The sequence below is a fragment of the Ammodytes marinus genome, assembly GCF_949987685.1.
Source record: "Ammodytes marinus genome assembly, chromosome: 19".
In the NCBI taxonomy this organism is placed as follows: Eukaryota; Metazoa; Chordata; class Actinopteri; order Uranoscopiformes; family Ammodytidae; genus Ammodytes; species Ammodytes marinus.
The window spans coordinates 19321047-19334156 of NC_137223.1; the positions used below are offsets into that span (position 1 = coordinate 19321047).

A 13110-nucleotide genomic window follows, 5' to 3' on the forward strand; every position below is an offset into this window, starting at 1 on the left:
GCTAAAAATTAACAGCTTTGTGGTTTTGGGCTCTGCCTTTCAGGATCAAAGTGAGCTTACTTCTAGAGCCTCCAGTTCGTGACAACAACAAGCATTCTTTCTGGGAGCGATCCATTGTTGTGGAAGAACACTTACAAATTTACAGTGACAGCATTCATACTTGACCAAAATGCAATGCAACCACAGGACAGGATGTGCTTTAAAAAAAGAGGCAACTAACTTTTTGTTGGGACTGGCAAAGAAGAAACCCTGCCATAAATCTCTCAGCGGACATCTGCACACAGCAGCAGCTGAAAATCAACAAGTTAAGGCAGGAATGGGGAACTGAGGTGTCAGGAGGCATTCTGGGACATGTAGTAAAAAGACTAACTGAACATGGTTGAAATTACGAGGAAAGGCAAATGACAACAGCTTAATTCACAAAATGAGAGTATATGGACATCCCAGTCTGATGATTTACAACAGCATAGGAGCCACTGAGGATGGAATTTTCCTCTGAGGCAGGGCGTTCCACTCTTTAACCAAAAGGCAAGGGAAACTCCAGTGTTCGCACTCGTACAAACACACACACACACACACAAACACTTGCATTCCTTCACAGATAACCACAATAAAAAAACTGAATGTGAAGCGACACTTGTATATGCACTTTGGCATTCATGCCCTTGTCCTCCCTTTCTCTTCTTCTTCTCCTTTTGCTCTTTTTACAGCGATTTCCTGCACACACCGTCTACCTCTCATGGTACATTCAGAGCATGAACACCCAGAGTCAGCAAGTCTGGACACAGCTGCTGAATATTCAGCCCTGCGCTCCCTCTCGCTCTCCCTTTTCTCACACCATCCTGTCTTCTCCCACCTTAAACCCTCCTTTATTTCCCCCCTCTCTCACTCTGATCTCCCTCCACTTCTAGCTCAATTTCTCCCTGCCTCCCTCTGAAGCGCTCCACAGCTCAGCTCGCCCGCCACCAGTGCCACTGCTCTCTGTGCTCCACTTTCATTAAAGGGCTCTCCTCTGATAGCCCTTCATATAACACTTAATCATGATAACAATAAGATCTCTTTCTCTCTCTCTCTCTGACGAATCACCTCGAGGGGCCGGTCCAAAACATCCTCTGCTAACTGATGTCATTAACTCTGAGGGCTTCCGATTGGCTGGAGCGGTGTAGGAGAGCCCGCCCCCGGGGTGTTTGAAGGAGGGCTCGGTGGGAGCAACGCAGGTCGGACAGGCCAAGGGCATTCCTCTTCTGGAGAAGAGTGTGAAGAAAACGCACACGCAGGCGCTGGCGTGCTGCAATGGGCACAAAGGCTCTTGCCGGGAAGCAGGAGACAAGGCGTGTTTGGTTTTGCAGTCAAGAGAGAGATGAATAAGACTATTGAATAAGGGGGAGGGAGCTTTGAATAACAGTATTTTACATGAATGGGTCTTAAGGGAAATGACTGCTCAGTCGCTCCCTCTGCTCTCTATTTTCGTCTGCGATATGACAACATGGTTGTGTGCGTGTGTGTGTGTGTGGGTGGGTGGGGGGGCATTTTAGCTGATTGAGTCTATTCCGCTATCACGCTGTGGAAGTGACAGTGTGCCATATTATGTTGTTGTGGGTGTGTTTGTAGATGAGCAGCGGCTGCGGCTTCACGTGGACATAAACGCACAGAAACAAAACTGCACTCACACTCACACACACTTGCCCAAACCACAGTGAAATCACAGCTGTTCTCAGTTGCTATGCGGCAGTCGCACCATCGTCTCAGATAACACACACATACGCACGCGCACATGCGAGTGTGAGACGGGGACAGTAACACCAGACTTGGCAGGGTCGGAAGGTCACAGGAGTATTGTGACAGGGTTGCCTAGCAACAAACACGCCGCACATATAATTGCCTGCGTGGCCCCTGACCGAATCTGAATGGAGTTGAATGTGAATGATGAATATGTTCACAGCCTGGGATTGTTTTGTACCTGGCTCGCGACGTCTATGGAGAAATGTGTTGAATGTGCTGGTGCCCCATTATGGACCATTATACATCTTGCACCATTGTTAACACTCCGCAGTCAAACCAAAGGGTACAGTCAGTCAGCAGCACCCTTAGCTTGTTTAAGTGCAGCTACTGGTGCTCATATGTGTGTAAAGAAATATAGATCAACTTTAGCCATATTTTAGGGTAGTATATTAGGTGCACATTTAGGATGGATGTACTCATTGTGGATTTAAGTCTGAAGCCAGCAATAGAAAACACACAAAAAGTAAGGGCAAACTCATGCCTCATCAGGTCACATTCTCACTTTCAAGCAGACTGCATCTTATGTCGTTAGTTCTTTGTTGTTCTATGTTTCCAAATATTGTCCCTTTAGGCTTGCCATAACCTGAAGGTCTGTACATTAAACCACCGTGGAGTCAGTTAGCATTATAGTGACAGGAAAGTGACATTAAATAACATCTTACAAAAGTGGTCTCCATCAGGAGTATAGGTACAGTAGCTCAGCCCATAGATCTGTGTGCTGAATTCTTTATAGGTTATTACAGGAACAAGGCTCCTGTCCCCACTACCTCTATCCCTCTGTGCACACAGATGTTTCAGAACATAAACAGTGAGATGGGGGAGGAAATTTCGGCTTCTGTAGAACCTGAATTATGCAACAATTTTGGGCAAAAACGCACCTCTCCAAGTAGCTTTAGGCGGCGCTCAGGCTGAGCCCATGTTGAAAGTAGGCAGCCCTATCGTTCATCTGAATAAAACCAGTCCTTCTGCACAGCAGGGAAGCCGAAGCAGAGCTCTGCAGCAAAACAACACCGGGCCGTGCAGCAAATAAAAACTTTAACCAGGCCAAACTTTCACTCTTCAGCTATTCAGCATGCGACTCTAGCAGGATGTTCTGATGCGATACTAAGGATTGTTATGGTGGCCTATTGGTATAGGTTCAAATAAAGCAGATCTAAATCTGCATCAATACTCTCCTCAAAGACAGCTTGGCTCTATGCATATGAGAGTGAAAATGAGTGTGTGTTAAATGTGTGTTTAATCATTTGGTCTCACCGGTGATTGACTAACTATGACAGGTTGACTAATTACAAAGAATCGCTAAGCAGCTCAATGTAGCAAATATTAATTTTTCGCCTCTCTCTTGTTTATGAGCAAACATTCACTAGCTGCTCACGTTGAATTATAGCAACCCTGATGATGTCACCAGGGTTATCTTGACTACTATATATATTTTTTTTAAAGCCTGAGTAACCAACTTTAGCCACGGAGTTAAACAAACATGGCCCTGAACCAAATCGGGAAGGGTCAACGGAAGAGATGCTGTTGAGTTGCATCATGGGTTGTGTAGGAGGAAGCACGTTTTTTGGAGCTTGATGGATACCAGAGACTTAAAATCGGAATGTAGCTGATGCTGCTGCATCAATTTTGCCATTTCTTTTTAAAATATGACACTCTGAAACCTTGTGCAACTGCAGCATGGCCAAGTCACTGGAGCATCCCCTTAAGTTAAATTGCGCAGCTGTTAATATGCTAAAATCATACAGACTTGCAAAAGTGCTTTAATAATTGTATGTTACAGCCAGGCATTATGTATTGCTGGTCTAAATACGTTGGGTGTGCTTTCATGAGGTATCTGTGACAATGTAAGTATGGGTTAGATACATTTTTTTATAAGTGCACACACACACACACACACACACACACACACAACATACATGACACATTTAACAAAGTGTCATATGTTAGATCAAATCACTGCTGAGGGGTCCACCAGGAGACTCAATAATTATATTTTCTATAAAACAGTCACAATAATGAAGTTCACTTGTTCGGCATTACTGAAAACCAGCTGCCGTGTTCTCTGAACTCATCACAAAATCAATAGGACATTATACAAAAAAAATGAAGTTAAACGCAACCGATTGAGCTTCTACCGTTCCTTCCCATGTCCCATGTCTGTCCCTCTCCTCCGTCCTCTCCGTCTCTTTCCACTGTACGCAGTGGAACAAAGCCGAGATGGCAGAGAAACTTATCTTTAAAAAGAAACTGCACAGTGTTGTGGAATCATTTGGAAAACTGTCACAGGGAGCGAATCCTATCCCAGGGAATGCCAGGTCAACACACACACACACACACACGTTTACAAGCATGCACGAAGGCGCACTTGCAAGCACACACACACACACACACACACACACAGGGTCTTTGGTGTTTACATCATATGGGAAGGTATTTTTTCCCCTCACGCTGCCAGGGAACAGGCCCACGCATGGACACACAGACGCTGACTAAGGCCCTAAGACTCCTAGGGGGGAGGGGGGCGAGCGAGTGCATGTGCACGTGCATGTGTGTGCACACGTATATAATTATTGTAGTTGTGTTCAGCTATGTCAAACTGCTACTTGTTGAAGTAAAGTCCAGACAACACTTGGACTGTATCTGTGATGTTATGGTCTCGAGACTCTAAAGTGTATGTGTGAGGTTTTGTCTTTGTGTTTATCTGTGTGTGTGTGTGTGTGTGTGTGTGTGTGTGTGTGTGTGTATGTATGTGTGTGTGTGTGTGTGTGTGTGTGTGTGTGTGTGTGTGTGTGCGGTGGTATGAAATCATCCTGTTCAGTTGTAAGCCAATGTGTGGTTAGTGAAATTTACAGTAGGCTTCTTTTGTAATTGGGTCTTAGCGGCGGGGCCGAGCTATTGCTAATCAGTTTATTGGGAAAATCTGCATATTTTTGTGTTTGTGCCAGTGGGTGTATTTAAACCTTTTTCGTATGTGTGTTGATGTCTTGTTTTATAAATGTTTAGTCACTGTGTGGTGCAATTTCCCTTTGTTTTGGGTTTGAGCGGTAGAAGACAAAGTGTGGTTTCTTTTTTGCGTCTTTGTGCGCCTGTTCAGGTCTGCTAAAACCTCCAAGTTCTCCCATCCCGACGCTGGCTGATGTTCAGAGCCTCCGCCACAACGTTTCGGAGAACACAACAGGCGGCTTATTCCACTCAAGACACAAATAGCACTCTTCCTCTGTGCCTAAAAACCCCGTAGCTCAAACGGCGAGCTAAAAACGGATACTTTTGTTCGAAAGCTGAAGAAGGCCATCCACAAAAATCGCTCCTCTTTCTCCATGACGCTTTGTTAAAAATAAGAGCTGGCAACGCTCACAGTATATCTGCCGAGAGACGGGCCAGCATTCTCTCTCTCTCTGCTATCGTTCACTGCCTGCCTGGGATTGTTGGCGAGTCTCGGGATTGAGAATCAACAAAGGTCAGACAGTCGCAGACGGAGGGCAACAAGGCGATGGAGTTACCAGTTGCGAGACACAGGGATATTCATTTCAAATAATAGCCACTCTCCAAGGGGAGAGTATGCGCGTGTGTGTTCGTGTGTGTGTGTGCTGCACGAGCATCACGTTGCCTAAGAACAACACATACAGAACAGTAAAGTACCTATTAGCTGTGAAGCCTTTCCACTTTAAGGGAAAGGAAGAGAGGGAAAATGGGGAGGGGAGGAGTCAACACATTATATAAATCAGATGGTTCCTGAGGTCATTTTTGTCCCCACACACGATTATGCATGCCAACACACACACGCACACACACACGTATACACATACATACACACAAACCCACACGCACACAACCACACACACACACACTGTATGGCTGTATCCACTTATGACATCACTGTAGCTAGCCAAAAAGACAGGAGAGTCAGAGAGAGCCAAGCTGACGTCATCCCATTCACTCAATGTCGATTACATAATCGAGGGTTTTTTTTTTTTGCGATCGCATACGCGGCAAGAACACATAATTGCAATCTCATGTGAGGAGGGGAGACATAAAACGATGCACGCCGATGACATCAGCAGCGAGGAGGCGTCCTGGTGTTAGTGTGGCGGCTGTGACACAGAGAGAGTGTTTGGGCTGAAGAAGAGGATACAGAACGCTGAGAGCAGACTCGGCTGGAGGAGTTATGCAACACAAATCCAACCCAACAGACCAGAATGGGCCTTTTAAGCCTTAAGGTGTGTGTGTGTGTGTGTGTGTGTGTGTAAAGTGACTTTTCTCTAGCACTTTTACTTGAGGCTGAGAGTGCATTAAAAACACACACACGAGCACTCAAGTATACTGCTGAAATGCACACTGAAATTTACACAAACACACACAAACACACATGCATTTACATACACACTCTCTTTTCCCCCCACTTATAAACAAAGCTTCCTAGGGACAGGAAATCCTTCCACCCACGTTCCTGTGTTGCTTGGCAACCGGAGCAGCGTCACTGTGCATGCCTCTCCACTGCTGAAAACAACACACATGCACAAACACGAAGACAGAGACACACACACACACACACCGTACACACACAAACTGCAACTCCTTGAACTTTAAAAGCACAGAAAAAAACAAAGCTGAGCAGGCTGATACTCGCCACAGCTGCCCTCCAATTCGTCAGCTATGGATCTCAACCAAACATGACTTCAGCCCCTAGTAAACATAAAATCCTTTTTCCTTCATTTATTAGCTCTATTTTTACATGCACTGACGTCTTTCTATGAGTGATGTTGCGCGTGTGTGCACTGGTGCTCCTGTACGTGTCATTGTGTATTTATGTGCATATACACTCAGCGTGCCACTGTGTGAGGATGCGACCAGCAATAGCTCAGCACGACTAAGTAGAGAGGCTAATTGAGCAGAGGTGCCCGGCGCTGTGGACAATGAGTCCATTTCAAGTCGGCAGGAGGCCTATTGAAGACAATTATAACCTGGGGGATACAGAGAAGAATTACTCTTCGAAGCCATCTTGGCCACTTAGGCTGGCTGTGTTTCCCACTGCACTTTAAAACCTTGCTTTTAACTCTTCACATGTTTTAAAACATGGACGAGAACGTAAAAAGCACTGGTCAGGTCACCTGTCAAATAACAGAAACTAACAGCAAACTGATCATTGTATGTATGAAAGAAAAAGTGACATAGCGGCAAGAATTGGAAAAAATATTTGTGAACATTTGCCTTGCTTTATTCTACAGTGAATGAGATGTCACTTTGCGTCACAGTTGATGCAACTAACAGTAAAGCATAAAGCATCTGCATTAAAGAGACTCCCTGTTTTTGTGATGGTGTCTAATCCTAAAGCTCGCACAGCCATTGTTTTGAAAGTCAACACAGTTCATAGTAAGTGTGAGCTGGGAAGAAGTGGCTTTAATGATGTTGGCTGTTCCCTAAACACAGCTGTTTAAGGAGTTATATATTGGACAATTTGGACCCACAGTGCAACCCCATTTTGCTTATAAAACTCAGGTTATGATGCACGAGCCGCTCAGGGACATTTCAGATGATTAAAACCTTTTTTGTCTAAGATGCATAACATAGAACCCAAAACGTCTTTGGTTCCATTCCAACCGTGTGCCTTTGTTTTCATAGATTTGTTCAGCCACTCAAATAGTTGTGCAGTTAACCAATCCGAGCTTTGTAGGCAGAATTAAAAATGTCAACCTTATATTATAATATACAGTATATAATAATATATATATATATATGAATATATTTAGAATAGAATAGCGAGACAGGTATAGGCAATCGGCTCAGCTGAACAGGTTTTTGTTGATCATCTTTCAGACTAGCTTATTTACTTGATTATTGTATAAAAAACACATTACATTAGCAGTTACTCGCGGATAGCTTTTGTGTGAACTGAAAATGACGGCATGTTAATATGCCACAAAACTGGAATTGGCATATGTTTCCATGTCAGGTAACCTTTGTCTTGTGGGTCATAACAATCCCTAGAATACTCATTTGGCCGGTGCTCTCAGAAAGGTAAGGGTTCTCCATTAACCAAGAATTTTAAAAAAAAAGGCAGTAATGGAAATAGGAGGATTTTTCCTCTGTTATCTCGTGCCAATCTTTATTCATAGTTTCCATTGACCCAGGGATGAATGGTTAATGACTTATTTCAGATGTGTTCCTCTTCTATTAGAGGATGGTGGGTGCATTTAATTAGTTTAACTATATTAAGTGTGCTCTGATCTCCAGTGGGAATGAAAATGGCATGACGTAATGTACTGGGACAAGGATGCTTCACTTTTTATTTTTTTATACCGCAGCTTTGGAAAACACAACAACAACTATATGACTGCCTAACAAAGGCAGAACACCATTACCTTTTAGCAGTGAAATGTCAACACTGTACCCCCTAGGTCCACTTTTCGACTGAGCAAACATGCCCAAAGTCCATCACACCTGAACAACTAAAGAAGCATAGATATTTGCAACACTTTTGCTGATAAGCTACACTCCTGTGTATACCTTTCTAGAACTACATGTACCCCTGCCTGCAGCACATATTCTTTTTCTCTAAGTGTGCATTTTAAACACTCTGCCATATGGCTCATGGTCCACACACAGCTGACCAAAGCACAGCGGTGGGTCATACTGTAGCTGTTAGCAAGCCTAATACAATCAGAAATATTCAAAACGACCACTTTTGAGTATTTACGCTGAATAAATCATGTGCAAAAACGTCTAATGCTTTTATTCAAAACACAGACTGTTCAATTCATTCACACATGAATTATAGATCCATTATGGACTGTTTTAGCTGTGTTGGGGGAATCCGACTAGATCAGACGAACAGTTGTTCTGAGAGCACTAACCCACTGAGCCATCCATACCAATTATCTGTGTCTGGGGTGGAGTCTGAATTCAATATTCAATTTACACAATTCAATCTCACTTTGGCGCTTTCCAACTGAACACACACACACACACACACACACACACACACACACACACACACACACACACACACACACACACACACACACACACACACACACACACACACACACACACACACACACACACACACACACACACACACACACACACACACACACACACACACACACACACACACACACACACACACACACACACACACACACACACACACACACACACACACACACACACACAGGGAAAGGAGGGAAGAAAGGAAGAAAAAGCCCCAGTGTGAAAAGAGGCATAACGGACAGAAACACTGAGGGCTTTTCTACCGAGAACCTCAACTGTCTCCGAAAGTGAAAGAGAAGCGGGCTAACCGAACGGCCCACGCCGCGGGGGTGTCCACTGAGAGACAGCGAGAGGTGGAGGGGCGAGAACTCCATTGAGCGCAGCCATGGGGGGTCAATATGTGAATGAACGTTTGCCATGGAGGTGAATTATGAATGAGCGCTCCCGGAGAGAGCATGTCAGCCCCCGTCTCCTTCACTCCATCTCCTCCTGCTCTCGTTTCCATTTCTCCTCCTCCTCCTCCTCCTAAAAAAATCTCTCTCTCCCTCTCCTCTTTCTCCCAATCCATGTCTCTCGCTACTGGATTAAATCTCCTCATCTGCCCCGACTCAGGGCCATCTGATCGCTTTTCCTCCCTCCAGCCTCTGGACTGGGGGGGGGGGCATAGGGAGGTAGACACACACACACACACACACACACTCCTTCTGTCTGAAGAGATGACAGAACATTCTTTCCCTTCATGGGAACACACGCACACACAGACACACAAACAGAACACACTTTAATTCGAAAACATGCACACACACAGTAGCAAGAGATAATACATAAGCAAACAGTGTTGCACATACAGAGGCAGACACATGCATTAAGTGAAACGCTCTCAGGCACTGACACACACACACACACACACACTTCTCCCAGCTGTTCTGCTGGCCACAGAGCGTGTGTGTGTATTCGTCTGTGTGTAATCCAATGTGCTGCTGCTCAGCCTGTGCCACGCTTTCTTCTCTGTTGCTGTGCGTCTGATCAGATCTGCCTGCCCCCAACCTGTTTGCCGTCTATGGTACACACACACACACACACACACACACATTCTCTCTCACACACACACACACACACACAAAATAATAGCCTCACAGGCTAGATGCTGCTACTACTTAAACCGTAAGTCAGGTTCTGTCAACCAAGCTTTGGGAAAACAGGAAATTCATCCTCCGACCAAAAGACTGTATGTGTTAGCGGCTGCCCTTAAACATTTGCTCACACACACGCAGAGTGAATGAGGGGGGTAAAAATGGACTTCTTAAAAGGGAGTGTTACCCACGACCTCCCGTCCCCTCCCCCCTTCTTCTCTAGCTCAACTTAAAGTAGCCTACCTGAGAAGTCCTGTGTGTGTGTGTGTGTGTGTGTGTGTGTGTGTGTGTGTGTGTGTGTAAAAAATAATCCACTCCTTTTGATCCCTTCACTCCAGTTTATAGCGGTCAGCTCAGCTCGTTTACACACACTTTGGACCCTTTTTTAGCTTGTGGAAAAACAACCCTAAAAACACTCACACAAACACACACAAATACACATTTGTATATATAGGCTACACACACAGTCACTTGCCCAGTCAAACACACACACACACGCACGCACGCGCGCGCACACACACACTCACTCCTCCACTCTTCTTTTTAAGTGCAGAGCCAAGCAGCACATGTCAACACCCCATGCGCGCGCGCACACACACACGCACACAAACCTCTGCCAGACCTGCATACAGTCATGAAAGCCCCATAATGTCACCTTAGGATCCTTCTGTGTTCCAGACGAGCCCCTTCTTCACAGTCTTCCTCTACTTCTCCTATGTCACACTTCTCTCTCCTCCTTCCTTTCCTTTCCTTCCGTGCTGTCCGTCCGTCCTTCTTATCTCCCTCTCTTCGTCTCGGTCAGTTCCCAGCGTTTTTCCCGAGCCCCTCCATGTCCGCCCCGCCAGTCGTTTCTACCACCGAGCGACTAGCGACCGAGCGTACCGACACACACACACGCGCGTGCGCACACACACGAGCCGCCGAGTTCCTATAGTCTCTCTCTCTGTTTATCCCTCTACTCTCTCTCGTGCGCTCTCTCTCTCTCCTCTGTCGGAGAAGAGCTCGGTGAGTGCGTGTACGTGTGTTTTGTGTATGCTAGTGTGTGCGTGGCCGTGTGTTTCTGTGGCTATGCCTTGCCCCGCCAGCAGCACAGGACTTCCCCCGGTGCCCGTGCGGGGTCCTAGCGCCAGTCTCATTCACTGAAAGAATGCTATTGTGTACGGAAGGTATAGCCAAAGATCGTATATTTTGACAGGACCATTCACTCATTGTTTGCCCACTATTGTATCTTTGATATTGCCTTGTCCAACCATGTATATATTAATAATGATGATTATAATAAAAAAATAAAATAATTAAATAAAAAGATTAAGAAAGAAGAAAGTTTTAAATACATTTAAAAAAAATAAAATCAAGAATGATCAAATGACCTAAAAAAGCATTTAGTGACAGCAGAAAATAGACTTCTGCAAAGTCTGGGCCTATTTGGGATACACACACACACACACACACACACACACACACACACACACACACACACACACACACACACACACACACACACCGAAACGTCTATCTTGGATTATGCAACACACACACACACACACACACACACACACACACACACACACACACACACACACACACACACACACACACACACACACACACACACACACACACACACCATCTTACCATTAAGAATTTATTTTTGTTGCCTTAGGCTATGCTATGTGTAATTATACAGTTCAGAAACTATTAGGCCTACACATTTGAAGCACATAACCTTCTAAATACCACAAATAAATATCATTTTGGATTGGTAATTGCAAAATGCATCAATGCAGAAATTTGCACACCATACAAATCTGCTTGCAATATTGGTTTCAACAGAACAACAGACAGAAAAATGTGCAGTGCCACAGATAACTGCTGTTTAACCCATCTGGCTCAAGTTGTTTTGAGTCTGTACAGGAGTAGTCTCTATGGCAACAGCAGGGCAAAAGCAGAAGCAGAGAGCCATGCAAAGGGTGTAGGACTCATTATTATAGATGTAAGGATGGAGGGACAAGTCCTCTGCACATGATCACTCCTGATCCTATGCGTTTGGATTGTATACACATTTTACGTTTTCTCTGTTGAATTCATGGTTCTACGGGAGAAGCCCTTAAAAACACTTCCTTTAATACAAAGTGTGAACATCTATTCTAGGAATACTCTACACCGCACCCACACACAATGGCTACACACAGGGTTCCCACTTACCCATTGCGAAATAGTTTCTAAACTGCATTTCTGTCTGAAGCAAAAGACTGCACGTGTGCTCCATTCTTTTCCAAACAGAGTGAGTCACCTTCTTAAATATACTGAATCTTTGGTGCAGCTACCTCATCTCCCTCCCTGCCCACACCCCCCCCCCCCACGCCCCCCATCCTTCCTCAGAGCGTCATCAGGTTTCCATAGCAACGGCCCGCCTATGGGAGACAGAGATCAGATCATTATGGACCATGGGATCCAGAAACTGAAGAACAAGATATTTTTTTCTCAATATATTTCTGCGAACACAGGAAGTGGGAACCCTTAACAGGAAAGTTTGAACTCTTTCGGAGTTAAACACTCTGCACGAAAGTTTTACTGTAGTGCTGTTTGAGGTAAAATAAATAAGAAGCTTTTATGATCCATATAAACCTTTCATTAGCCTACATCACTAATGCAGTCTCCTATCCCAGCACGCTGCTTTAAAAGACATGCATTTAATTAGATATGCTAAACGGACTGTTTTGAGATGTAAACTAGTTGCCTCGAGAAAAGCTTGACCAGAACTTCCCTGCACCCTTGTGAATTACTTGATGTGACAGACGTGGCAGTGATCGGCCTACTTAAAGCCCCACAGTCAGGAAATCCAAATCATGCTCTCGTTTTATTTACGGGCGGGGAAATTGGAGAGGGGGAAAAGTGCATCGCAGCGTGTTGGAGCTGATAGATGGAAGCACAAAATACACCAAGGAAACTGTTTTGTTTGATAAAGATCAAAGAGAATTGTTGGGAGGAACGAAGTGTGTTTATGAGTCCTCGAATCCAGGCTGCTTCTCCCTGCCCCCTGTTATTAGCGGGAGGCCGTGTGTGTGTGTGTGTGTGTGTGTGTGTGTGTGTGTGTGTGTGTGTGCGCGTGTGCGCATGTGCTTGTGTTTGTTTGTGTGTGCCTGTATACTGAAAGCCTAGAGGGCTGCATTAAGCTGAAGTGACAGTGGGAATCTTTAAGATG

At 44.9% G+C, this 13110-nt stretch overlaps 1 protein-coding gene across 1 annotated transcript in view; it reads right to left on the reverse strand.

Moving 5' to 3' along the window:
- The window catches only part of LOC307266116 (forkhead box protein N3-like), a 54970-nt gene extending 44042 nt beyond the window's left edge, over positions 1 to 10928 (reverse strand). The window contains exon 1 of the mRNA XM_080048036.1: positions 10561 to 10928. The gene's annotated coding sequence lies outside the window, so the exon portion shown is untranslated. The remainder of the gene's footprint in view (positions 1 to 10560) is intronic.
- Positions 10929 to 13110: the final 2182 nt, after the last annotated feature.